Source organism: Calliopsis andreniformis, unplaced genomic scaffold, assembly GCF_051401765.1.
Source record: "Calliopsis andreniformis isolate RMS-2024a unplaced genomic scaffold, iyCalAndr_principal scaffold0035, whole genome shotgun sequence".
Classification (NCBI taxonomy): domain Eukaryota; kingdom Metazoa; phylum Arthropoda; class Insecta; order Hymenoptera; family Andrenidae; genus Calliopsis; species Calliopsis andreniformis.
Genome location: NW_027480444.1, coordinates 1644511 through 1653231, shown reverse-complemented (window position 1 = coordinate 1653231; position 8721 = coordinate 1644511).

Here is an 8721-nt window from a genome sequence, read left to right as displayed (position 1 = left end):
GATGTTTTAGGTCTGAGGATTAAGGAATGAGGATTGAGGATTGAGGATTGAGGATTGAGGATGAGTGCTGAGGTTTGAGGATTGAGGTTTGAGGACTGAGGACTGAGAATTGAAGGTTGAGAATTGAGGATTGAGGATTGAGGATTGAAGACTGAGGATTGGGTATTGAGGATTGAAGAAAGAGGATTGAAGATTGAAGAATGAGGATTGGGTATTGAGTGTTGAGGATTGAGGATTGAAGATTGAGTATTGAGGATTGAAGGTTGACGATTGAGGATTGAGGATTGAGGATTGAGGATTGAGGATTGAGGATTGAGGATTGAGGATTGAAGATTGAGTATTGAGGATTGAAGATTGAGGATTGAGGATTGAGGATTGAGGATTGAGGATGAGTTCTGAGGTTTGAGGATTGAGGTTTGGGGATTGAGGACTGAGGATTGAGGGTTGAGAATTGAGGATTGAGGATTGAGGATTGATGATTGAGGATTGAGTATTGAGGATTGGAGAATGAGGATTGAAGATTGAGGATTGAGTATTGAATATTGAGTATTGAGGATTGAAGATTGAGGATTGAGGGTTGAGTGTTGACGATTCAGGACGAGGACTGACGGTTGAGGATTGAGGTTTGAGGGTTGAGGATTGAGGATTGAGGACTGAGGATTGAGGATTAAGGATTGAGCATTGAGGATTGTAGATTGAGGACTGGGGATTGAGGATTGAAGATTGAGGATTAAGGATTGAAGATTGGGGATTGAGGATCTAGGATTGGAGATTGATTATTGAGGAATGAATATTGAGGATTGAGGATTGAGGATTGAGGATTGAGAATTGAGTTTTGAGGATGAGGACTGAGGGTTGAGGATTGAGGTTTGAGGAACGAGGATTGAGGATTGAGGATTGAGGGCTGAGGAATGACGATTGAGTATTGAAGATTGAGGATTGATTACTGAGGATTGAGGACTGAGGATTGAGGATTGAGGATTGAGGATTGAAAGTTCAGTATTGAGGATTGAAGATTGAGAATTGAGGATTGAGGATTGAACATTGAGGTCTGATCGCTCAGGGTCGAGTGATGAGGATTGATGTTTGTGGATAGAGATTTGAAGATTGCAGATTGAGTATTGAGTATTGAAAACTGTGAATTGAGGATATTCTATTGGGGATTGAGGATTGACAACTGATTGTTGAGGACTGAGGGCTGAAGATTGAGGATGCAGGATTGAGGATTCCGAATTGAGGTTTGAGGCCTGAGGATTGAGGATTGGAGAATGAGGATTGAAGATTGAGGTTTGAGGATTGAAGATTGCAGATTGAGTATTGAGGATTGAAGATTGCGTATTGAGGATTGAGGATTGAGGATTGAGGATTGAAGATTGAATATTGAGGATTGAAGACTGACGATTGAGGGTTGAGGATTGAGGATTGAGGATTGAGGATTGAAGATTGAGGATTGAGAATTGAGGATTGAGGATTGAGGATGAGTTCTGAGGTTTGAGGATTGAGGTTTGAGGACTGAGGACTGAGGTTTGAGGGTTGAGAATTGAGGACTGAGGATTGAGGATTGAGGATTGAGGATTGAGTATTGAGGATTGAAGACTGAGGATTGAAGATTGAGGATTGAGTATTGAATATTGAGTATTGAGGATTGAAGATTGAGGATTGAGGGTTGAGTGTTGACGATTGAGGACGAGGACTGACGGTTGAGGATTGAGGTTTGAGGGTTGGGGATTGAGGATTGAGGACTGAGGATTGAGGATTAAGGATTGAGCATTGAGGATTGAAGATTGAGGACTGGGGATTGAGGATTGAAGATTGAGGATTAAGGATTGAAGATTGGGGATTGAGGATCTAGGATTGGAGATTGATTATTGAGGATTGAATATTGAGGATTGAAGATTGAGAATTGAGGATTGAGTGTTGAACATTGAGGTCTGAGCGCTCAGGGTCGAGTGGTGAGAATTGATGTTTGTGGATAGAGATTTGAAGATTGCAGATTGAGTATTGAGTATTGAAAACTGTGAATTGAGGATATTCTATTGGGGATTGAGGATTGACAGCTGATTGTTGAGGACTGAGGGCTGAAGATTGAGGATGCAGGATTGAGGATTCAGAATTGAGGTTTGAGGACTGAGGATTGAGGATTGGAGAATGAGGATTGAAGATTGAGGTTTGAGGATTGAAGATTGCAGATTGAGTATTGAGGATTGAAGATTGCGTATTGAGTATTGAGGATTGAGGATTGAGGATTGAAGATTGAATATTGAGGATTGAAGACTGACGATTGAGGGTTGAGGATTGAGGATTGAGGATTGAGGATTGAAGATTGAGTATTGAGGATTGAAAATTGAGGATTGAGGATTGAGGATTGAGGATTGAGGATTGAACATTGAGGATTGTGGATTGAGGATTGGGTATTGAGGATTGAAGAATGAGGATTGAGGATTGAGGATTGAGGATTGAGTATTGAGGATTGAAGATTGAGGATTGAAGATTGAGGATTGAATATTGAATATTGAGTATTGAGGATTGAAGATTGAGGATTGAGGGTTGAGTGTTGACGATTGAGGACGAGGACTGACGGTTGAGGATTGAGGTTTGAGGGTTGAGGGTTGAGGATTGAGGACTGAGGATTGAGGATTAAGGATTGAGCATTGAGGATTGAAGATTGAGGACTGGGGATTGAGGATTGAAGATTGAGGATTAAGGATTGAAGATTGGGGATTGAGGATCTAGGATTGGAGATTGATTATTGAGGATTGAATATTGAGGATTGAGGATAGAGGATTGAGAATTGAGAATTGAGGATGAGGACTGAGGGTTGAGGATTGAGGTTTGAGGAACGAGGATTGAGGATTGAGGATTGAGGACTGAGGAATGACGATTGAGTATTGAAGATTGAGGATTGATTACTGAGGATTGAGGATTGAGGATTGAGGATTGAGGATTGAGGATTGAAAGTTCAGTATTGAGGATCGAAGATTGAGAATTGAGGATTGAGGTTTGAACATTGACGTCTGAGCGCTCAGGGTCGAGTGGTGAGAATTGATGTTTGTGGATAGAGATTGGAAGATTGCAGATTGAGTATTGAGTATTGAAAACTGTGAATTGAGGATATTCTATTGGGGATTGAGTATTGACAACTGATTGTTGAGGACTGAGGGCTGAAGATTGAGGATGCAGGATTGAGGATTCAGAATTGAGGTTTGAGGACTGAGGATTGAGGATTGGAGAATGAGGATTGAAGATTGAGGTTTGAGGATTGAAGATTGCAGATTGAGTATTGAGGATTGAAGATTGCGTATTGAGGATTGAGGATTGAGGATTGAGGATTGAAGATTGAATATTGAGGATTGAAGACTGACGATTGAGGGTTGAGGATTGAGGATTTAGGATTGAGGATTGAAGAATGAGGATTGAGGATTGAGGATTGCGGATAGAAGATTGAGGATTGGGTATTGCGGATTGAACATTGTGTATTGAGGATTGAGGATTGAGGATTGAGGATTGAGGACTGAAGATTGAATATTGATGATTGAAGATTGAGGATTGAGGATTGATGGTTGTGGATTGAGGACGAGGACTGAGGGTTGACTATTGCTGTTTGAGGTCTGAGGATTGAGGATTGAGGATTGAGAATTGAGGATTGAGGATTGAGGATTGAAGACTGAGGATAGGGTATTGAGGATTGAAGAATGAGGATTGAGGACTGAGGACTGCGGATTGAGGATTGAAGACTGAGTGTTGAGGGTTGAGTGATGAGAATTGATGTTTGTGGATAGAGATTTGAAGATTGCAGATTGAGTATTGAGTATTGAAAACTGTGAATTGATGATATTCTCTTGAGGATTGAGGATTGACAACTGATTGTTGAGGACAGAGGGCTGAAGGTTGAGGATTCAGGATTGAGGATTCAGGATTGTGGTTTGAGGACCGAGGATTGAGGATTGACGATTGAGGATTCAGAATTGAAGATTGAGGATTGAGTATTGGGGGTTGTGGATTGAGGACGAGGACTGACGGTTGAGTATTGATGTTTGAGGATTGAGGATTGAGTATTGAGGATTGAAGATTGAGTATTGAGGATTGAAGATTGGGGATTGAGGATTGAGGATTGAGGATTGAGGATTGAGGATTGAAGATGGAGGATTGGGTATTGAGGATTGAAGAATGAGGATTGAGGATTGAGGATTGAGGATTGAGGATTGAGGATTGAAGACTGAGTATTGAGGATTGAAGATTGAGGATTGGGTATTGAAGATTGAAGAATGAGGTTTGAGGATTGAGGATTGAGGATTGAGGATTGAAGATTGAGTATTGAGGATTGAAGATTGACGATTGAGGATTGAGGATTGAGGTCTGAGGATTGAGGATTGAGGATTGAGGATTGAGGATTGAGGATTGAGGATTGAGGATTGCGGATAGAAGATTGAGGATTGGGTATTGCGGATTGAACATAGAGGATTGAAGACTGAGGATTCGGTATTGAGGATTGAAGAATGAGGATTGAGGAGTGAGGACTGAGGATTGAGGATTGCAGATTGAGTATTGAGGATCGAAGATTGAGGACTGAGGATTGAGGATTGAGGATTGGCGATTCAGGATTGAGGATTTAGGATTGAGGATTGAAGGTTGAGGATTCCGTATTGAGGATAGAACATTCAGGATTGAGGATTGAGTTTTGAGGATTGAGGATTGAGGATTGAAGATTGAATATTGATGATTGAAGATTGAGGATCGAGGATTGAGCGTTGTGGATTGAGGACGAGTACTGAGGGTTGAGTATTTATGTTTGAGGTCTGAGGATTGAGGAACGAGGATTGAGAATTGAGGGTTGAGGGCTGAGGATTGAAGATTGAGGATTGGGTGTTGAGGATTGAAGAATGAGGATTGAGGATTGAGGATTGAGGATTGAGGATTGAAGATTGAGTATTGAGGATTGAAGATTGAGGATTGTGGATTGAGGATTGAGGATTGAGGATTGAGGATTGAGGATTGCGGGTAGAATATTGAGGACTGGGTATTGCGGATTGAACATTGAGGATTGAGGATTGAGGATTGAGGATTGAGGATTGAGGATTGAGGATTGAGAATTGAGGATTGAGGATTGAGGATTGAAGATTGAGGACTGGGTATTGAGGACTGAAGAATGAGGATTGAGGATTGAGGATTGCGGATTGAGGATTGAGGATTGAAGACTGAGTATTGAGGATTGAAGATTGAGGATTGAGGTGTGAGTATTGAAGATTGAGGATTTGGGACTGAGGATTGGAGATTGAGGATTGAGGATTGAGGATTGAGGATTGAGGATTGAGGATTGAGGATTGAAGATTGAGGATTGAGGATTCAGAATTGAAGATTGAGGATTGAGTATTGGGGGTTGTGGATTGAGGACGAGGACTGACGGTTGAGTATTGAGTATTGAGTATTGAGGATTGAGTATTGACGATTGAGTATTGAGGATTGAAGATTGACGTTTGAGGATTGAGGATTGAGGATTGAGGATTGAGGATAGAGGATTGAAGATTGCGGGTTGCGTATTGAGGATACAACATTGAGGATTGAGGATTGAGTATTGAGGATTGAGGATTGAGGATTGAAGATTGAATATTGATGATTGAAGATTGAGGATCGAGGATTGAGTGTTGTGGATTGAGGACGAGGACTGAGGGTAGAGTATTGATGTTTGAGGTCTGAGGATTGAGGATTGAGAATTGAGGAATGAGGATTGAGGATTGAAGATTGAGGATTGGGTGTTGAGGATTGAAGAATGAGGATTGAGGATTGAGGATTCAGTATTGAGGATTGAAGATTGAGTATTGAGGATTGAAGATTGAGGATTGAGGATTGAGGATTGAGGATTGAGGATTGAGGATTGCGGATAGAAGATTGTGGATTGGGTATTGCGGATTGAACATTGTGTATTGAGGATTGAGGATTGAGGATTGAGGATTGAGGACTGAAGATTGAATATTGATGATTGAAGATTGAGGATTGAGGATTGATGGTTGTGGATTGAGGACGAGGACTGAGGGTTGACTATTGCTGTTTGAGGTCTGGGGATTGAGGATTGAGGATTGAGAGTTGAGGATTGAGGATTGAGGATTGAAGACTGAGGATAGGGTATTGAGGATTGAAGAATGAGGATTGAGGATTGAGGACTGCGGATTGAGGATTGAAGACTGAGTGTTGAGGGTTGAGTGATGAGAATTGATGTTTGTGGATAGAGATTTGAAGATTGCAGATTGAGTATTGAGTATTGAAAACTGTGAATTGATGATATTCTCTTGAGGATTGAGGATTGACAACTGATTGTTGAGGACAGAGGGCTGAAGGTTGAGGATTCAGGATTGAGGATTCAGGATTGTGGTTTGAGGACCGAGGATTGAGGATTGACGATTGAGGATTCAGAATTGAAGATTGAGGATTGGGTATTGAGGATTGAAGAATGAGGATTGAGGATTGAGGATTGAGGATTGAGGATTGAGGATTGAGGATTGAAGACTGAGTATTGAGGATTGAAGATTGAGGATTGAGGAGTGAGTATTGAAGATTGAGGATTTGGGACTGAGGATTGAAGATTGAGGATTGAGGATTGAGGATTGAGGATTGAGGATTGAGTATTGAGGATTGAAGATTGACGATTGAGGATTGAGGATTGAGGATTGAGTATTGAGGATTGAGGATTGAGGATTGAGGATTGAAGATTGAGTATTGAGGATTGCAGATTGAGGATTGAGGATAGAGGATTGAGGATTGAGGATTGAAGATTGAGGATTGAGGATAGAGGATTGAGGATTGAGGATTGAAGATTGAGGTTTGGGTATTGAGGACTGAAGAATGAGGATTGAGTATTGAGTATTGAGGATTGAGGATTGAAGGTCGAGTATTGAGGATTGAAGGTTGACGATTGAGGATTGAAGATTGAGGATTGAGGATTGAGGATTGAGGATTGAGGATTGAAGATTGAGTATTGGGTATTGAAGATTGAGGATTGAGGATTGAGGATTGAGGATTGAGGATTGAGGATTGAAGATTGCGTACTGAGGATTGAAAATTAAGATTGATGATTGAGGATTGAGGATTGAGGATTGAAGATTGAGGATTGCGTATTGAGGATAGAACATTGAGGATTGAGGATTGAGGATTGAGGATTGAGTATTGAGGATTGAGGATTGAGGATTGAGGATTGAAGATTGAGTATTGAGGATTGCAGATTGAGGATTGAGGATAGAGGATTGAGGATTGAGGATTGAAGATTGAGGATTGATGATTGAGGATTGAGGATTGAAGATTGAATATTGATGATTGAAGATTGAGGATCGAGGATTGAGTGTTGTGGATTGAGGACGAGGACTGAGGGTAGAGTATTGATGTTTGAGGTCTGAGGATTGGGGATTGAGGATTGAGAATTGAGGATTGAGGATTGAGGATTGAGGATTGAAGATTGAGTACTGAGGATTGAAGATTAAGATTGAGGATTGAGGATTGAGGATTGAGGATTGAGGATTGAGGATTGAAGATTGAGTATTGAGGATTGAAGATTGAGGATTGAGGATTGAGGATTGAGGATTGAGGATTGAGAATTGAGGATTGAAGATGGAGGATTGGGTATTGAGGATTGAAGAATGAGGATTGAGGATTGAGGATTAAGGATTGAGGATTGAGGATTGAAGACTGAGTATTGAGGATTGAAGATTGAGGATTGGGTACTGAAGATTGAAGAATGAGGGTTGAGGATTGAGGATTGAGGATTGAGGATTGAAGATTGAGTATTGAGGATTGAAGATTGACGATTGAGGATTGAGGATTGAGGTCTGAGGGTTGAGGATTGAGGATTGAGGATTGAGGATTGAGGATTGAGGATTGAGGATTGCGGATAGAAGATTGAGGATTGGGTATTGCGGATTGAACATTGAGGATTGAGGATTGAGGATTGAGGATTGAGGATTGAGGATTGAGAATTGAGGATTGAGGATTGAGGATTGAAGATTGAGGATTGGGTATTGAGGACTGAAGAATGAGGATTGAGGATTGAGGATTGAGGATTGAGGATTGAAGACTGAGTATTGAGGATTGAAGTTTGAGGATTGAGGAGTGAGTATTGAATATTGAGGATTTGGGACTGAGGATTGAAGATTGAGGGTTGAGGATTGAGGATTGAGGATTGAGGATTGAGGATTGAGGATTGAAGATTGAGGATTGGGTATTGAGGATTGAAGAATGAGGATTGAGGATTGAGGATTGAGGATTGAGTATTGAAGATTGAATATTCAGGATTGAAGATTGACGATTGAGGATTGAGGATTGAGGATTGAGGATTGAGGATTGATGATTGAGGATTGAAGTTTGAGTATTGAGGATTGAAGATTGAGGATTGAGGGTTGAGGACTGAGGTTTGAGGATTGAAGATTTAGGATTGAGGATTGAGGATTGAGGATTGAGGATTGAAGATTGAGGATTGGGTATTGAGGATTGAAGAATGAGGATTGAGTATTGAGTATTGAGGATTGAGTATTGACGATTGAGTATTGAGGATTGAAGATTGACGATTGAGGATTGAGGATTGAGGACTGAGGACTGAGGATTGAGGATTGAGGATTGAAGATTGAGTATTGAGTATTGAAGATTGAGGATTGAGGAATGAGGATTGAGGATTGGGGATTGAAGATGGCGTACTGAGGATTGAAGATTAAGATTGAGGATTGAGGATTGAGGATTGAG